The 18,086-nt window shown below is 41.2% G+C and overlaps 1 long non-coding RNA gene across 3 annotated transcripts in view; it reads right to left on the bottom strand.

The window, feature by feature from the left end:
- Positions 1 to 2,364: 2,364 nt before the first annotated feature.
- The window catches only part of LOC113242259 (uncharacterized), a 28,124-nt gene continuing 12,402 nt past the window's right edge, over positions 2,365 to 18,086 (bottom strand). For 2 of the 3 annotated variants that reach the window (XR_008958731.1, XR_008958732.1), the window contains exons 2-3: positions 5,717 to 5,801; positions 2,365 to 2,669 (exon numbers count right to left, since the gene is read on the bottom strand). This is a non-coding gene — a long non-coding RNA (uncharacterized LOC113242259). Of the gene's footprint in view, positions 2,670 to 5,716; positions 5,802 to 6,629; positions 6,806 to 18,086 lie in introns of those variants that run through there. The other variant, XR_003311843.4, reaches the window with a different exon arrangement.

Genomic DNA, 18,086 nt, shown 5'->3' with positions numbered 1-18,086 from the left:
TTGTTTGGGCTTTTTTTTTTTTTTTGTCTGCACCTGTTTGTGTTCCGGATTGTCAGCTTCTTCAGCTCTGTGATATATGAGGCAAAAAGAAAATCCATGGAATTCACGACCTTGTTGTTCTTCAGGTCCTGAGGCCCCTAGCCAGTCTGCCTTCCTTTCTCCACCTTTCAGAGTCTTTTTCTGTTTGTTTTACATATAATGTCTAGGGTTGTTAGTTGTACTTAGTGGGAGGAATAAGGAAAAGTATATCCACTCCATCTTCCTGAGAGTGGAAGTTCCCCAGAAGTTTTTTTATATAAAGGTTTTCATATAAAGATGGGGGAGGATAAGTGAATGATGGTCAGCATCTTCATGAAATGCAGTAGAATAAACGTCTGTCTAAAAGAGCTTTAGGAAGTAGAGAGCTTCCTGGGAGAGCCAGGCTTCAGTTACTACTAGATGGTGAAGGAACGGGCATCCACAGGGTTGCTTGCTATGGAAGGGGACCTCAGAATTCCAGTGGACACTGTGTAAAGGATTGGGAGGGACAGGAAGAGCAAGAGAGGTGAAAAGCACAAAGAAACCCTTGGCTGAGGGTATGGGAGGGGAGAGATGACCTGTGGGGTTTATATTTGAGAGGTGACACAGGTGTGACAATCAGGATTGACTGCTTTAGCAGTCAAAGGTAAATTTGGTGTCACATCAGAACCTGATCACAGTACACTCTTAGTGGCTGGGAAATGGGGTGCTACAATGGGGAGCAGGTAGGTAGGAGAAGGAATGGCACCTGCAACACTTGGGTTCCATTTTCCCAAAGGTACAGCCAGGGCTGATACAAATAAACCCTAAAATGAAGAGTTTAATTTCCAAAATGTTCTGGAAGAGTGATGGACCACTCGTCAACTCAATCTCCACCCCTTGTTTTCTCATTCTAATAAGGTTCTCAGGCAAACCAGTATGATTCCTTTGCAGCTAGGCATTGTCTGGTATACATTTTTGGAAGATTTGAATATTAAGGTTGTCACTTTAAAAATGAACTGTTGTTGCTATGGCAACAACCATAATACTAATAAATTTATTGAGCACTGATTAGATGCCATGTACTGTTCTAAGTGCTCGACATGTTTTAAGTCATTTAATCCTTACAACCACCCTATAAGGTAGATACTAATTATTATATTAGCTCCATTTTATGCATGAGAAAACTGGGGCTGTGTCAAAGGAATTAGAAATATGTTCAAAACCTTCACTGAATTAAAAACTGGCAGAGCCATCTTCTCTGTTACCACATTCATTTCACAAGAATCACAAAGAATGATGTTTTCCAGTGCTTTCCTAAATAATTGCTACACTCTAGTTCCTGTATATATTTCAGTTGCTGGGATAAAATGTAACGAGTGCTAATCTCATTCATTTCATCTCCGGCAAATCACTTGATCCATTATCCTTATTTTCCCTGCCTTCAAAATTGGGGCAGTCATGCCAGGCCACCATCCCTCTAGCCACAGAGAACAAAAGCAGTAAGATTTTATTGCAAAACATTTTCAAAAAAGTTGAATTGTACTAAATTATTATTCCACCCATAGGGAGCTGGGTGGTGGCTAAAGAATGAGAAAAGCAGGAAATGGGAGAAAACCCGCAGAGGAGAAGAGGGTTACCTAGAAAGGTGGAACCCAAGAGAACAAAGGTGTAGGAACATTTTGAGATGCCAGAGGTTTGTTTTGAACTGTTGGCTCTAGGCCCCTTTAAGCAGAGCCTTTGGCCTTACCTAGGGGCCTCCCAGATGTCTACATCAATGTTAAGTAATGATTTGAGTTGTCTAAAGAGCTTCCTTGGACTGTTTCCCAAGTCTTCACCCTTGTCTCTCACCTCTTCTTTCATCTACCTTTCCAAAAGTTCCCAACAGATGGTTTTCAGGTTCGCCCATATTGATTTTGCTTCATGCAGAAATGTGCCCGAGCATCTCCCTCAGTGCAGACCTCTTGGCTAATACAACGTGGGGGTCGGTGTATTTGCGCATATGCCCTCGGAGCACAATTCTCTTGCCTAACGTAGAATCGGTGTCACACACATTGCATTGATCTTCACAGAGGAAGGAAATAAGGAGAAAATTTCAATGTGGTCTTATTATCAGCCATTTTAAACATTGAAAATTCCCCCTTAGTGATACACTTCCAGGGTGGGGCAAATTTGGATTTCTTTTGAGTCAAGACTATAAACAGAAAATTCCTCGCTCCTGGGTTGAAGGCCACCACAGATCAACTTACTGTTTGAAAATCTACAGATTCTCCCATCAAATTGGCTCAGATTCTGAGCAGACTTGAAGATTTCCATGCTGTCATTTTTAAGGAAAGTTCGAATAATGGAAGACCAAAACTCAAATGATTTGCTTGCGTCCGTCTTCTTTTCTTTTTTTTTTAAAAGATTTTATTTATTTATTTAACACAGATAGAGACAGCCAGCGAGAGAGGGAACACAAGCAGGGGGAGTGGGAGAGGAAGAAGCAGGCTCGTAGCGGAGGAGCCTGATGTGGGGCTCGATCCCATAACGCCGGGATCACGCCCTGAGCCGAAGGCAGACGCTTAACCGCTGTGCCACCCAGGCGCCTCCCGTCTTCTTTTCTGAGAGGAATGCTGGCCTAGGCTTCTCATCAAAATGTAATCCCCCAAGAAGTACTTCTTTTCTCACCTCTGTTTGGAAAGAATGGTATACAAAATAGAAATTTCAAGATTTATCTATTTATTTTAGAGAGAGAGTGAGCACGAGTGGGAGGGGCATAGGGAGAGGGAGAGAGAAATTCAAGCAGACCCCCTGCTGAGCAGAGCCTCACACAGGGCTTGATTACATGATCCCAAGATCATGACCTGAGCCAAAACCAAGAGTTGGACACTCAACTGACTGTGCCACCCAGGCGCCCCCACAAAATAGACTTTTAAGCAACTTAAATTCACAAGCTTTTATGTTTTTCTGTCCATCTCTTCCCTTCCCCTACTCACACAATGGAATATACTGTAAATAAACAGTTCTAAAATGAAGTTTCCATCATGTCATATCACTACCCAAATACATTCAATGACTTCCAGTTCCCTACAGGATAAATTTCAAAATCTTCAGACAGGCCTTAGAATCCTTCTAAATATATTTTCCACTTTTCCCTGCAGAATAAGGTACCACCTTCCTCATATCAACTCCCTTCTCTTCTACGTATCTAAAATCCTTCAGAGAAATGGTTCTCAAATGCGGTCTCTAGACCAGCACCGTCCACATCACCTGGTAACTTGTCATAAATGCAGATGCTTAGTTCTCACCACAGACCTTGGGAATCGGAATTTCTGGGGAGTGATTTAACAATCTGATTTAATAGTCCATGTGGTTCTGGTGTATATTCAAGTTTGAGAATACTTTTTAGCTCAGATTGCACCTCTTTCTGGATGCTTCCCTGATCATCATAGCTTTGATTGAAGCTATTGAGATGTTTCCATATTTGTCCATTTCATTTGGTAATCACCATGTACAGCCTTCCCCAAGGTAAGCTACTGTTTAAGGAAGCCTAGGATGATTCCCATTCCTTCCTTTCTAATCTACCACAGGCCCTGGCACAAACATCAAGTCAGCAGTTGTTGATTGGCTGAGGTTAGATGGCTAAGCAGAGTTCATATGTTTTGGTGGTATCTTTCTAGCTGAGTCTGCAAGAAAGACGTATCCTTCCACAACTTACCCTTTGGTTCCCCTGACATAAACAGAATACTAGGACAGATAGCTCATGGCCTTAACTCTTTTAGTACTTCTTGAAGCTTAATAATTGGAGACACTAAAAATCAGTGATATAGACCATTGATGTGTCAAGTACCAATGACTAAAGCAGGTCCCAGAAAAACCTTGATTGTGTAAACTTTCTTGGTCCAGTTCAGGCTATTTAAGACAAAGAGGCCCTTAATGGTAAGTCAGAAAGATCAATCTGATCAACCAGTAGGACCCTGTGGCTCTCCACCCACCCCCACCCTACTCCCCAGGGAAAGTGACCCTTCTCATCATGGAGGGCAGCATGGTCAAATGTCATGAGAGCTAGCTCATCCTCTCTTAAGGTCCACTGGTAAAGTGAGAACCCCATCCTTTCAATACCGTCTTCCTTTATAATTTTCTCCCTTTCCTGCCCACCATGAACACCACATTTTGACATTTTCATCTACAAAACAAACTGCTCTTAAATGTCATGTTGCTGAAAGAGAAGTTAAGCAACCAAGTTGCTAGGAGCCTTGCGAGAACAGAGGGAGACACTTCTTTATAAGATACTTCTGGGCAAAAAAGGGGTTTAATGATTTTTATTCTGTGACTCTACGCTGGCCTGGGGTATTTCAACAGGATTTGTAGTTAGTGCTCATAAACCATTCTGAGATTCCAACTCCCCTTCGAGAAGTGAGATCCAAAGCTTTATTGATCCAGACACCTGTATCAGTAAAAATATTTGGGGGCATGAATCACCAAAATAGATATATTTGTTTCTAAATTATATTTGTATGCTACTGCTCTAATGTATTGTGTACATAATAAATCACATACAAAAAATACATTTTGAAAGGGTGGGAAAAAGATAAAATGAATAATATGTTTTAAAGTTTTTCCAACCGTGATGGCTTCCTACTATAATTATCTAACAGCTCAAGAGACCATAAGCAGTCACAAAAAGGTTAATCGTGGTGGCAGACACTGTTAGTGCCCAGCCCAGAACCCCTTGGCCCTTCCTAGCAGTCATCTGCAGAAGGTTCCTGTACAAGTAACAGCTTCCTATGTCCTCATGAAAGCATTCTTGGACTATTAAAGTGTAGTCAGTATGTATGAGAGAGACCAGAGTACAAGGGACCTAACATACCCCAGAAATGACTCTTAACCAATGAGGGACAAGAGTCAGTGGATAAACACTCCAACTTCCTTGCACCTCAGAGGGACAGTGTTGTTCCACACAGCCCCTCAGAGGGTCCTGGGTGCCCACAGCTTTCCTGACTTTGTACGTCACTTCCCTACTCCCACTGTGTTTCCTGGAATCACCTCCCAAATAAGATACTTGCATCTAAATCCTTGTCTTGGGGTCTGTTTGGGGGGAACTCCAAACTAAAATAATTATTAATAACATATTTCTTGATAACTTCTATTTTTAAGTAATCTGATTTGAATTCATTATTTTACATAACATGGCTGATGCTGAGCTACTACTAGGGCGGCAGAATTGTTACTGCTGCCATTTCTCTTAGACTTTTGTGAGCTTGCGTTAATGGTCATATCTTGATCTGGGATTTCTTTGCAGGGATTCTTTAAGCTACTTGCCAAATCTGAGAGAGTTATTAGTTCAAACTGGGTAACATAATTTGCCATGCCACCTAATCAGGAACATATCAATGGTAATACTTTGCAGTATGCTGAAAGAAATGATCACGTGAAGGCTCCATTGTCAGCTATTCCCAGCATGGAACATTCACTCCTTCCTCCAGGATACCTTGAAAAACAGGGCCCTCTCATACAGACTGACAGAGGGACTGGTGGTGATCTTTAAATAAGAGTAAAACCAAATCTGTCTATCTACTGATTCTGACATTTGCTCCCTACACCTCAGAGTATTATCTCACTCACCCCTGGGGTGTGACCACTGCTCCAGAGAACCCAAAGCCATGTTGAAACAGCCAAAGCCAAGTGGAGGATTGAAGGCAATGAACAATGTACTATCTCACAGAGAATCACTTACCACTGGCAGCAGAGAGGTTTGGTAAGGGTGGGCAACATTTCTCTGAATTGATGTCCATGAGCCCCTAGGTTCTTGACTTTTGCATCTGAAGGAAGAAAGAGGAGGTTGTTGGGTTTTTTTTTAAGATTTTATTTATTTTTTGTCAGAGAGAGAGAGAGAGAAAACACAAGCAGGGGGAGGGGCAGGCAGAGGGAGAAGCAGGCTCCCTGCTGAGCAAGGAGCCCAATGCCGGACTCAGTCCCAGGACCCTGAGATCATGACCTGAGCCAAAGGCAGGCGCTTAACTGACGGAGCCACCCAGGTGCCCCAAAAGAGAAGTTTGATGCATGTTTGATGCACAGGTAGAGAAGGGTGGAGAATTGGAAATGAGGACAAGAGAGTAGAAGGCAAGACTGTTGTTCTTGCCTGGTTCGATACAATGGATTTGAGCATCGATGGAGAAAGGTATTATTGAGATCTAACATGGAAGAAACTATTTTATGAGGCATTCTGATGAGACTGAACGCCCATATTTTTGCTTTGGGCTCGGGTGATAAATACCACAAAGCGGAGAAGAGAGACATTCTCTAGACTGCTGCCCCCCAGTGAATATTTCTGTGCTACCACATCATGGACCATTTAGAGAGCATGGCAAGAGAGTATACTCAGTGGGGAAATTGAAGTTCTTACCCTCAGCAGCAACACTGGGAAGAGACCCTCACTCCACTTTTGAGTAGGTGACACTGCAAGGGGAAGCCATTACAGGAGAGGAGAAAAATTTGATCACAGTGGATGTGTGGAGGCTGCAGCTGCCATACTGGTTCATGAGCTATACTTGGTTGGGAGGGGGCTTTTCCAGAAAGCTGTCTGTTCGGGTTGCTATAACAAAAATACCGTAAACTGGGTGGCTTATAAACAAACATTTATTTCTCACAATTCTGGAGGCTGGAAGTCCAAGATCAGAATGGCAACATGATTGGGTTCTGAAGATCCACTTCCAAGTTGCAGACGGCTGATTTCTTGTTGTACCCTCACATGCTAGAAGGGGTAAGGAACTCTGTGAGGTCTCTTTTATAAGGGCACTAATCCCAGTCGTGAGGGCTCTACCCTTATGACCTAATCATCTCCCATAAGCCACCACTTCCTAATACCATCATCTTGGGGGGTAGGATTTCAATATATGAATTTGGGGGAGAAGGGGCACAAATTTCAGACCGTAGCACTGGTGACTCTGGATAAGCAGGTGGAGTTAAGATCCAGGAAGTTTGGATTAATTTGACTCATGCATATCCCCCAGGAGACATTTGGGTTGCAATAATAATTTGGGATTTTTAAATTATCAAATAAGCAAATGATTATTTAACATCAAATAATTATTTCTCCAGTTTGCCTTGGCACCGCAGAGCCAGCCATATTGCAGATAAAACATCAATGGCTTTTTCCCTGTTCACTTCACATGAGGGCAGTTTTTGGTGCAGGGGAATATTCTGAAGCATTTGCTGATGATCTTATATTGAGAAACAAATGAGGAGAACTAATAATATTAGTGCTTCTAGGCAGGTTTGCAAGGGCAGATTTGCTTCCTGTTGCCCCAAGTTGCAGGATTATAGATGTTAGAACCTGTCCTATTAATGAGTGCATCGCTTCTCTTGGTGAAATCATTTGTACATCATATTTTGTGGCTCTGACCCTTAGATTCTTTCGAGTAATACTTATACTATTGGATGAATTCATGCACCTGTAATTTATAAACCTGATCATTCGTACTCAAATCCTTGCCATCTCACCTGCTCATAGAGTCATGGTTTAATAGCTCAGCTGTGACTTGAGGTCTCAAATTACCAAAGCATCATAACTTTTACCACAAATACTATAAGACGTGCAGGAGGAAGCTAAGACCCTTGAAACCAGTTGCACCTCAGGCAGGAGTGTCAGCTAACTGCAAGACAGACACTTTTGGAAGCTTGGTTCACTTTTTCCGGATGCTGGGAGGCCATTTCATGTGCTGGAGGAAATTTGGGATAGGTGAGATGGTATCCCAACATCTTGAAAGTGTTAAGAGATTTTTCCAAAGATACCTTAATCTATTTCCAGTGAGTAGTTTCCCATGGCTCAATACAACAAATAATCACGGCCCAATTGCACTTGCCAAAATACATAAACTCTCTGTATTGGGTAGTGAATTTCATCCAGAATGCTATCTGCAGTTTGGTTTCATTTGGAGATAGTTTTCCTGGAGGATCTTTGGGGGAAGGAAGTCTCTTGTCTTCAGTTTCTTTAAAAACAAATTGCTCTCTGGAAAAAGACTCCTAAATATTATAAATTTATATACACACACACACACACACACACACACATATTTGAGTCTTTCATTAGATTTCTAAAAATTGAACCTGAAAAAGGCAGAGATGTAGATATCATTATATAGAGGGATCTAATGAAAGACTGAAACACATTTAATCGGGAAGTTGTCAGCCTTTATCTGGAATCCTGCATGTACTATTGGGAACAAAGGTTTAGCTTATATGAAAGTGATCATGAGCAAAAGAAACTTGGAGAAATGTGAAATATTAGAAATTGTCACAGATAAATTTGAGAAATCAGACACTTAAAGAAAGGCATAAGAATCGGTTTTACAGACTTATCTAAATGCCAGTTATAATTTAATAGTCCCCTTCTAAGAGTAAGCACTCCATTGGTAATTATTATCTTGAAATGAATTCATGAACATTAAACCCCCTCCATGCAGGATGCTAAAGAGACAATTAATAACAGACATTTAATACTAGTCAAATTTAGTAAACATTTGTTTCTTTTGAGACTTTCTGTTCATTTGCCAGATAGGCAAAAGGTACTTGGCTATTGTAGTATATCTTCTAGAAAATGTTGTGTTTGGAGTTTAAAAGCAGCACCCTGGGAAACAGTGTGCTGTTACCATGGTCTTGGAATGTCATAATCCTGAATTCTGCAACTATCCTGCAGCCAAATGCCAAAGCAATTTTGGGCAAGCAACCTAATGCTTCAGATCCTCTGGTTTCTAATCCCATCATAAAGCAAATATAATAATAACCTCTCTCAGCTTCTTAACACTCTTTCCACCCTTGGCTTCCAGGCTGTTCTCCACAATCTTTCTGATCTCTCTTTTTACTTTGCTCATTCTCAGTGGCATAGCTAGTATATTAGACACCTGGAGCAGATCATTTTTTTAAATACCCTTTATTTTTATGCCAAAATTATTTCTAGTAACAATCATATAATAATCAGAATGATACTTTCTTCAATTGTTCTTTAGTTTTAAAATAAAAATTAGAAAGAAATTTTGTTTTGGACAAGATGGCTTAGACCCATTTCTCCCTGCTCCCCCCTGCTAAGTACAACTATAAACCCTGGAAAAAACTCAAGGGGCAACCAAAGGACACTCTGGAAGGTGGGAAGAGAAAGGCAAGCTGGTTTGGGATCCTAGGACTATAGGAACAACACAGCAGCAGGATGCCTTACATCTCCCTCTCCCCTCCCCGCCCAACAGAAGAAGGCAACCCACGCCTGGCATTTTCAGACGTTCAACCTCGCAACACAGGGTAGCCCAGGTGGGCTCGTTTCTTCACCAGATCAAACAGTAGGCCTTCTAACAACACCAGGTGATCCTGATAGTGCTGGCAAGGGGGACTGATTAGGAGCCCCGCTAAAAGCAAGCAGCTAAAGGAAATGCTCTCCTCCTTTGCCAGACCTGAGCCTCCTCCCTTGCCAGGAGACACCAAGTACTAGGTTGGCACTGGCAAGAGAGACTCTGCTGTGCACAACAAGCTGCCTGGCTCAGGAAACATTCTTCATTCCTATGGGCCAGAGATTCCCTTCTTCCACCTACAGACATCAGGTGTCCTTGACTGGGGCAACCCCTTTGGTCCCCTCACGCAGCACCACAAGGGACCAGTGGGAGTTCCTGCCACACCAGATAAACCAAAAATACTGCAAATGCTCTGAAAATTAAGCTGTCAATCAAGCCACACCACAAAAAAAAACAGGTCAGGACCTGCATGCTAACCCTAAACAGATAACTACTTGCTGAAATAAAAGGTTTAAGTAGGACCTAGAGTCTCACAACATAATAGTAAAACTGTCCAGGACACAATCGAAAATCACCCATCGTAAAAAAAAGAAAAGAAAAGAAAAGAAAAGAAAAGAAAGAAAGAAAGAAAGAAAGAAAGAAAGAAAGAAAGAAAGAAAGAAAGAAAGAAAAGGAAAAGAAGAAAACCATCCATCGTATTAAGAGCCAGGAAAATCACAACTTGAATGAAAAAAGACAATCAACTGATGCCAACACAGAGATGACTCAGATGTTGGAATGATCTGACAAGGAGTTTAAAGTAGCCATCATAAAAAGCATCAACAAGCAATAACAAATTCTTGTGAGATAAGTGAAAAAATAGAAAATCTCAGAAAAGAAATATGTTATGAAAAAGATTGAAATGGAAATCTTCTAACTGAAAAATACAATACCCCAAATTTTAAAACTTGCTAAATGAATTCAATACTAGAGTAAATATGTCAGCAGATAGAATCAGTGAATTTGAGGACAAATTAATAAAATTTACCCAATCTGAAAAAGACAGAAAAAAGATTGGAGGGGGGAGTTAAGATGGCGGAGGAGTAGGGGACCCCTTTTTCAGCCGCTCCCCTGAGTCAAGCTGGATAGATACCAGACCATCCTGAACACCCACGGAACCAGCCTGAGACGCAGGAAGACGCATCTGGATCTCTACAAATGAACATCTCCAGCGCTGAGTATTGAGGTACGAAGCGGGGAGCCGTGAAACCGCGCACAGATACCGGAAGATAAACGGAAGGGGGAGGGAGCCGCCGCGTTCGGGCGCCGGGAAGCGGTAGCCACCTGCACGGGGGAGCGGGCAGACTCGTGGACCAGCACCTGCGAAAGAGCAGACTGAGACCGTGACCAGGGAACGCCCGCGACCAGACTGAGGGCCGGAGCTTCGGAGCGCGCAGGGGCAGCTGGCGGCTGGAGGTATTAGAAACACAAAGGACAGAGACACGCCGGCCCTGGAAGTGAGGGCAGGGATGCCGAGTGTGGGGCGCACATCCCGGGACGCTGCGGGGTTGAGCAGCACCAACAGTAACAGTTAAAGTGGCCAGAACATCAGTGGAGAACGGTCGGCGATCCCTCTGTTCTGAGACAGAGGCTGGGATTCGGCCACTGCTGCTCTGACTCTCAGAAGAGGCACAGCAAACCGCCAGGGAAAGCTGGAGAGAACAAAAGCCTGGAAATACCGGCTCACAGCCTGCCCACCCCCATCCCCCCCTCGCAGGGGACGCGGAGACTCTACCCAAACAGGGTTGCCTGAGTATCAGTGTGGCAGGCCCCTCCCCCAGAAGGCAGACTGAAAAATCAAGAAGCCCACATCCCTAAGATCCCTATAAAACAAGGGTGCACGGCCTGGGTCCCGGTCAATAATTTGGGCTCTGGACAACCCCGCAACCTCTCCTCATCAGAATGACAAGAGGGAGAAGTCCCCCCCAGCAAAGAAAAGACAATGAGTCTGTGGCCTCTGCCACAGAACTAATGGATATGGATATAACCAAATTATCAGAAATGGAATTGAGAGTGACAATGGTCAAGATGTGTAGACTTGAAAAAAGTATTAACGAAAATGTTAATGAGAATATAGAATCTCTAAGGGCAGAAATGAGAGCAAACCTGGCAGAAATTAAAAATTCTATGAGCCAAATGCAGTCAAAACTAGAGGCTCTGACGGCCAGGGTGAATGAGGCAGAAGAACGTATCAGCGAATTGGAGGATGGGTTAGTAGAAGAAAGAGCTAAAATAGAATCTGGACTCAAAAAAATCCACACTCAGGAATGTAGGTTACGGGAGATTACTGACTCAATGAAACGTTCCAATGTCAGAATCATCGGCATCCCTGAGGGGGTGGGGTAAAACAGAGGTCTAGAAGAGATATTTGAACAAATTGTAGCTGAAAACTTCCCTAATTTAGCAAGGGAAACAAACATTCGTGTCCAAGAGGCAGAGAGGACCCCTCCCAAGCTCAACCACAACAAACCTACACCACGTCACGTCATAGTGCATTTCGCAAATATTAGATCCAAGGATACAGTATTGAAAGCAGCCAGGGCAAAGAAATTTCTCACGTACCACGGCAAAGGTATCAGAATTACGTCAGACCTGTCTACACAGACCTGGAATGAGAGAAAGGGTTGGGGGGGGGCATTTTTAAAGCTCTTTCAGAGAAAAACATGCAGCCAAGGATCCTTTATCCAGCAAGGCTGTCATTCGGAATTGATGGAGAAATGAAGACCTTCCAGAATCGCCAGTCATTGACCAATTTCGTAACCACAAAACCAGCCCTACAGGAGATATTAAGGGGGGTTCTATAAAAGTAAAAAGGCCCCAAGAGTGATACAGAACAGAAAGTCATAATAGATAGAAACAAAGACTTTACTGGCAACATGGCATCATTAAAATCATATCTCTCAATAATCAGTCTCAATGTAAATGGCCTAAATGCTCCCATAAAAGGCCACAGGGTTGCAGATGGGATAAAAAGACATGACCCATCCATTTGCTGTCTACAAGAGACTCATTTTGAACCTAAAGATACATCCAGACTGAAAGTAAAGGGATGGAATACCATCTTTCACGCCAATGGACCTCAAAAGAAAGCTGGGGTAGCAATTCTCATATCAGACAGATTGGATTTTAAACTAAAGACTGTAGTTAGAGACACAGAAGGGCACTATATTATTCTTAAAGGATGTATCCAACAAGTGGATATGACAATTATAAATATATATGCCCCCAACAGGGGAGGAGCAAGATACACAAACCAACTCTTAACCACAATAAAGAGACATATAGATAAAAATACATTAATAGTAGAAGGCCTCAACACTCCACTATCAGCAATAGACAGATCACCTAAGCAAGAAATCAGGAAAGAAACAAGAGCTTTGAATGCCATACTTGACGAGTTGGACCTCATAGATATATATAGAACACTACACCCCAGAACCAAAGAATACTCATTCTATTCTAATGCCCATGGAACATTCTCAAGAATAGACCATGTTCTGGGTCACAAAACAGGTCTCAACTGATACCAAAAGAATGAAATTATTCCCTGCATATTCTCAGACCACAACGCTTTGAAATTGGAACTCAACCACAAGGAAGAATTTGGAAGAAACTCAAACACTTGGAGACTAAGAACCATCTTGCTCAGGAATGACTCGATAAACCACGAAATCAAAAATCAATTTAAACAATTTATGGAGACCAACGAGAATGAAAACACAACGGTCCAAACCTATGAGATACTGCAAAGGCAGTCCTAAGGGGAAATACATAGCCATCCAAGCCTCACTCAAAAGAATAGAAAAACCTAAAATGCAGTTTTTATATTCTCACCTCAAGAAGCTGGAACAGCAACAGAGGGACAGACCTAATCCACGCACGAGGAAGCAGTTGACCAAGATTAGAGCAGAAATCAATGAATTAGAAACCAGGAGTACAGTAGAGCAGATCAACAGAACTAGAAGCTGGTTCTTTGAGAGAATCAATAAAATTGACAGACCACTGGCAAGACTTATCCAAAAGAATAGAGAATGGACCCAAATTAACAAAATTATGAATGAAAAAGGAGAGGTCACAACCAACACCAATGAAATTGGTAGGATTATTAGAAACTATTATCAACAGCTATATGCCAATAAATTAAGCAATGTGGAAGAGATGGAGGCCTTCCTGGAAACCTATAAACTACCAAGACTGAAACAGGAAGAAATTGATTTTTTAAACAGGCCAATTAATTATGAAGAGATTGAGTCAGTGATAAACAACCTTCCAAATAACAAAACTCCAGGCACGGACAGTTTTCCTGGGGAATTCTACCAAACATTCAAAGAAGAAATAATACCTATTCTCCTAAAGCTATTTCAAAAAACAGAAACAGAAGCAAATCTACCAAACTCATTCTATGAGGCCAATATTACCTTGATCCCCAAACCAGGCAAAGACCCCATCAAAAAGAATTACAGACCAATTTCCGTAATGAATATGGACGCCAAAATTCTCAACAAGATCCTGGCTAATAGAATCCAACAGTACATTGAAAGGATTATCCATGATGACCAAGTGGGATTCATCCCTGGGATGCAAGCATGGTTCAACATTCGCAAATCGATCAGCGTGATACATCATATCAATAAGAAAATACTCAGGAACCATATGATCCTCTCAATTGATGCAGGAGAAGCATTTGACAAAGTACAGCATCCTTTCCTGATTAAAACCCTTCCGAGTGTAGGGATAGAGGGTACATTCCTCAATCTCATAAAAACCATCTATGAAAAGCCTACAGCAAATATTATTCTCAATGGGGAAAAGCTGGAAGCCTTTCCCTTAAGATCAGGAACACAACAAGGATGCCCACTCTCGCCACTATTATTCAACATAGTACTAGAAGTCCTTGCAACAGCAATCAGACAACAAAAAGGGATCAAAGGTATTCAAATTGGCAAAGAAGAAGTAAAAATGTCTCTCTTTGCAGATGACATGATACTCTATATGGAAAACCCAAAAGAAGCCACTCCCAAACTATTAGAAGTTATAGAGCAATTCAGTAACGTGGCGGGATACAAAAATCAAAGCTCAGAAATCAGTTGCATTTTTGTACACGAATAACGAGAACGAAGAAAGAGAAATTAGGGAATCCCTCCCATTTACAATAGCACCAAAAACCATACGTTACCTTGGAATTAACTTAACCAGAGACGTAAAGGAGCTATATTCTAGAAACTATAAATCACTCTTGAAAGACATTGAGGAAGACACAAAAAGATGGAAAAATATTCCATGCTCATGGATCGGAAGAATTAACATAGTTAAAATGTCCATGCTACCTGGAGCAGTCTACACTTTCAGTGCTATCCTGATCAAAATACCGATGACATTTTTCAAAGAACTGGAACAAATAGTCCTTAAATTTGTATGAAACCAGAAAAGGCCCCGAATTGCCAAGGAACTGTTGAAAAGGAAAAACAAAGCTGGGGGCATCACAATGCCGGATTTCGAGCTGTACTACAAACCTGTGATCACAATGACAGCATGGTACTGGCACAAAAACAGACACATAGACCAATGGAACAGAATAGAGAACCCAGAAATGGACCCTCGGATCTTTGGGCACCTAATCTTTGATAAAGCAGGAAACAACATCTGGTGGAATAAAGACAGTCTCTTCAATATACAGTGCTGGGAAAATTGGACAGCTACATGCAAAAGAATGAAACTTGACCACTCTCTCACACCATACACAAAGATAATCTCCAAATGGATGAAAGACCTCGATGTGAGACAGGAATCCATCAAAATCCTAGAGGAGAACATAGGCAGCAACCTCTACGACATCAGTCAAAGCAACATTTTTCATGACACATCTCCAAAGGCAAGAGAAACAAAAGATAAAATGAACTTGTGGACTTCATCAAGATAAAAAGCTTCTGCACAGCCAAGGAAACAGTCAGAAAAACTAAGGGGCAGCCCATGGAATGGGAGAATATATTTGCAAATGACACTACAGATAAAAGACTGGTATCCAAGATCTACAAAGAACTTCTCAAACTAAATACGCGAGAAACAAATAAATCATAAAGTGGGCAGAAGATATGAACAGACACTTTTCCAATGATGACATACAAATGGCTAACAGACACATGAAAAAAATGTTCAAAATCATTCACCATCAGGGAAATTCAAATCAAAACCACACTGAGATACCACCTTACGCCAGTTAGAATGGCAAAAATTGACAAGGCAAGAAACAACAATTGCTGGAGAGGATGTGGAGAAAGGGGACCCCTCCTACATTGTTGGTGGGAATGCAAGTTCGTATAGGCACTCTGGAAAACTGTGTGGAGGTCCTTTAAAAAGTTAAAAATTGAGCTACCCCATGACCCAGCCATTGCACTACTGGGTATTTACCCCAAAGATACAGACATAGTGAAGAGAAGGGCCATATGCATCCCAGTGTTCATGGCAGCATTGTGCACAATAGCTTAATCATGGAAGGAACTGAGATGCCCTTCAACAGATGACTGGATTAAGAAGTTGTGGTCCATATATACAATGGAATATTACTCAGCTATCAGAAAGAACGAGTTCTCAACATTTGCTGCAACATGGACAGCACTGGAGGAGATAATGCTAAGTGAAATAAGTCAAGCAGAGAAAGACAATTATCATATGATTTCTCTCACCTATGGAACATAAAAACTAGGAAGATAGGTAGGGGAAGAAAGGGATAAAGAAAGGGTGGTAATCAGAAGGGGGAATGAAGCATGAGAGTCTATGGACTCTGAGAAACAAACTGAGGGCTTCAGAGGGGAGGGGGTGGGGGAATGGGATAGACTGGTGATGGGTAGTAAGGAGGGCACGTATTGCATGGTGCACTGGGTGTTATACGCAACTAATGAATCATCGAACTTTACATCAGAAACCAGGGATGTACTGTATGGTGACTAACATAATATAATAAAAAAAACATTAAAATAGAAAAAAAAAGAAAATAGATTGGAAAAAAATAATAGACTCTCAGGAACCTGTGGAACAACAAGGAAACATACATAGCATTGGAGTCCCAGGAGAAGAGGAGAAAGAGAAAGGGGACTGAAAGAGTATTAGAAAAAATAATGACTGGGACGCCTGGGTGGCTCAGTCGGTTAAGCATCTCCTTCAGCTCGGTCCTGGGATCAAGCCCCATGTTGGGCTCCCTGCTTGGCGAAGAGCCTGCTTCTCCCTCTCCCTTGCTTGTGCGTGCTCTCTCTCTCTCTCTCTCTCTCTCAAATAAATATCTTTTAAAAAAGAAAAAAAATAAGGACTTTAAACACTCCAAATTTAACAATAGAAAACACACAGATACAAGAATCTGAGCAAGCCCCAACAGGCTGAATTTTTTTTAATCATGTAAAAACATCATAGGTATATCCTCTGAAAACTAAAGGCAAAGATAAAACCTTGAAAGCAGCAGAAATGATACATTACCTATGAGGGAACACCAATTTGAATAGCAGGGGGTTTCTCATCTGAACCCATGGAAAGCAGAAGGAAGTGGTATAGAATTTTTCAAGTTCTTAAAGGAAAGAATATCCTTTAGGTGTGAAGGGGAATCAAGACATTTGCAGATAAAGAAAAATTAAAAGAATTTGTTGCTACCAGAACTACTCTTAAATAATGGCTACAGGAAGTTCTTCAGGCAGAAAGGAAGTTATAAAATAAGGAATCTTGAAGCATGAAGAAGGAAGAAAGTTAATTTTGTATCCTGCAACTTAGCTGAATTTGTTTATTAGTTCTAGAGGTTTTTTTTTTTGGTGGAGTCTTTAGGATTTTCTATGTATAAGATCATGTCATCTACAGAGACAATTATATTTCTTCTTTCCCAATTTAGGTGCCTTTTATTTCTTCTTCTTGCCTAATTGCTCTTGCTAGAACTTCCAGTATTATGGCGGCTAGAAGTGGTGAAGGTGAGCATCCTTGTCTTGTTCCCAATATTACAGGAAAAGCTTTGAACTTCTCACCCTTGAGTATGATGTTAACTATGAGTTTGTCATTTATGGCCTTTGTCATGTTGAGATACATTCTTTCTATACCTAATTTGTTAAGAGTTTTTATCATGAAAGGATGTTGAATTGTTCTACATTTATTGAGATGACATGGCTTTTATCCTTCATTCTGTTAATGTGATGTACCATGCTTATCGATTTGTGTATGTTCAACCACCTTGCATCCCAGTGTTAAATTCCACTTGATCATGGTGTATGATGCTTTTAATGTGCTGTTGAGTTCAGCTGCTAATTTTTTGTTGAGGATTCTTGCATCTTGTTCATCAAAGATATAGGCCTGTTATTTTCTTGTAGTGTAGCTCGTCTGGCTTTGGTGTCAGGGTAATGCTGGCATAATGAGTTTGGAAATGTTCCCTCCTCTTCGATTTTTTGGAAGAGTTTGAGAACGATTGGCATTAGTTCTTCTTTAAGTGTTTGGTAGAATTCACCAGTGAAGCCATCTGGTCCTAGGCTTTTCTTTGTTGGGAGGTTTCTTATTACTGATTCTATCTCCTTACTCATTATTAGTCTGTTCAGATTTTCTGTTTCTTCATGATTCAGTCTTGGTAGGTTGTACCTTTCTAAAAATATATCTGTTTCTTCTAGGATATCCAATTTGTTGGTGCATAATTTTTCATTGTAGTCTCTTGTGATTCTTTTTATTTTTGTGGTATCAGTTGTGATGTCTTCTCCTTCATTTATAATTTATTTATTTGAATCTTTTCTTAGTCTTGCTAAAGTTTTATCAATTTTATCTTTTAAA

This window comes from Ursus arctos, chromosome X (assembly GCF_023065955.2).
Source record: "Ursus arctos isolate Adak ecotype North America chromosome X, UrsArc2.0, whole genome shotgun sequence".
NCBI classification, from domain to species: domain Eukaryota; kingdom Metazoa; phylum Chordata; class Mammalia; order Carnivora; family Ursidae; genus Ursus; species Ursus arctos.
This window is presented reverse-complemented; position numbering and strand designations above follow the sequence as displayed.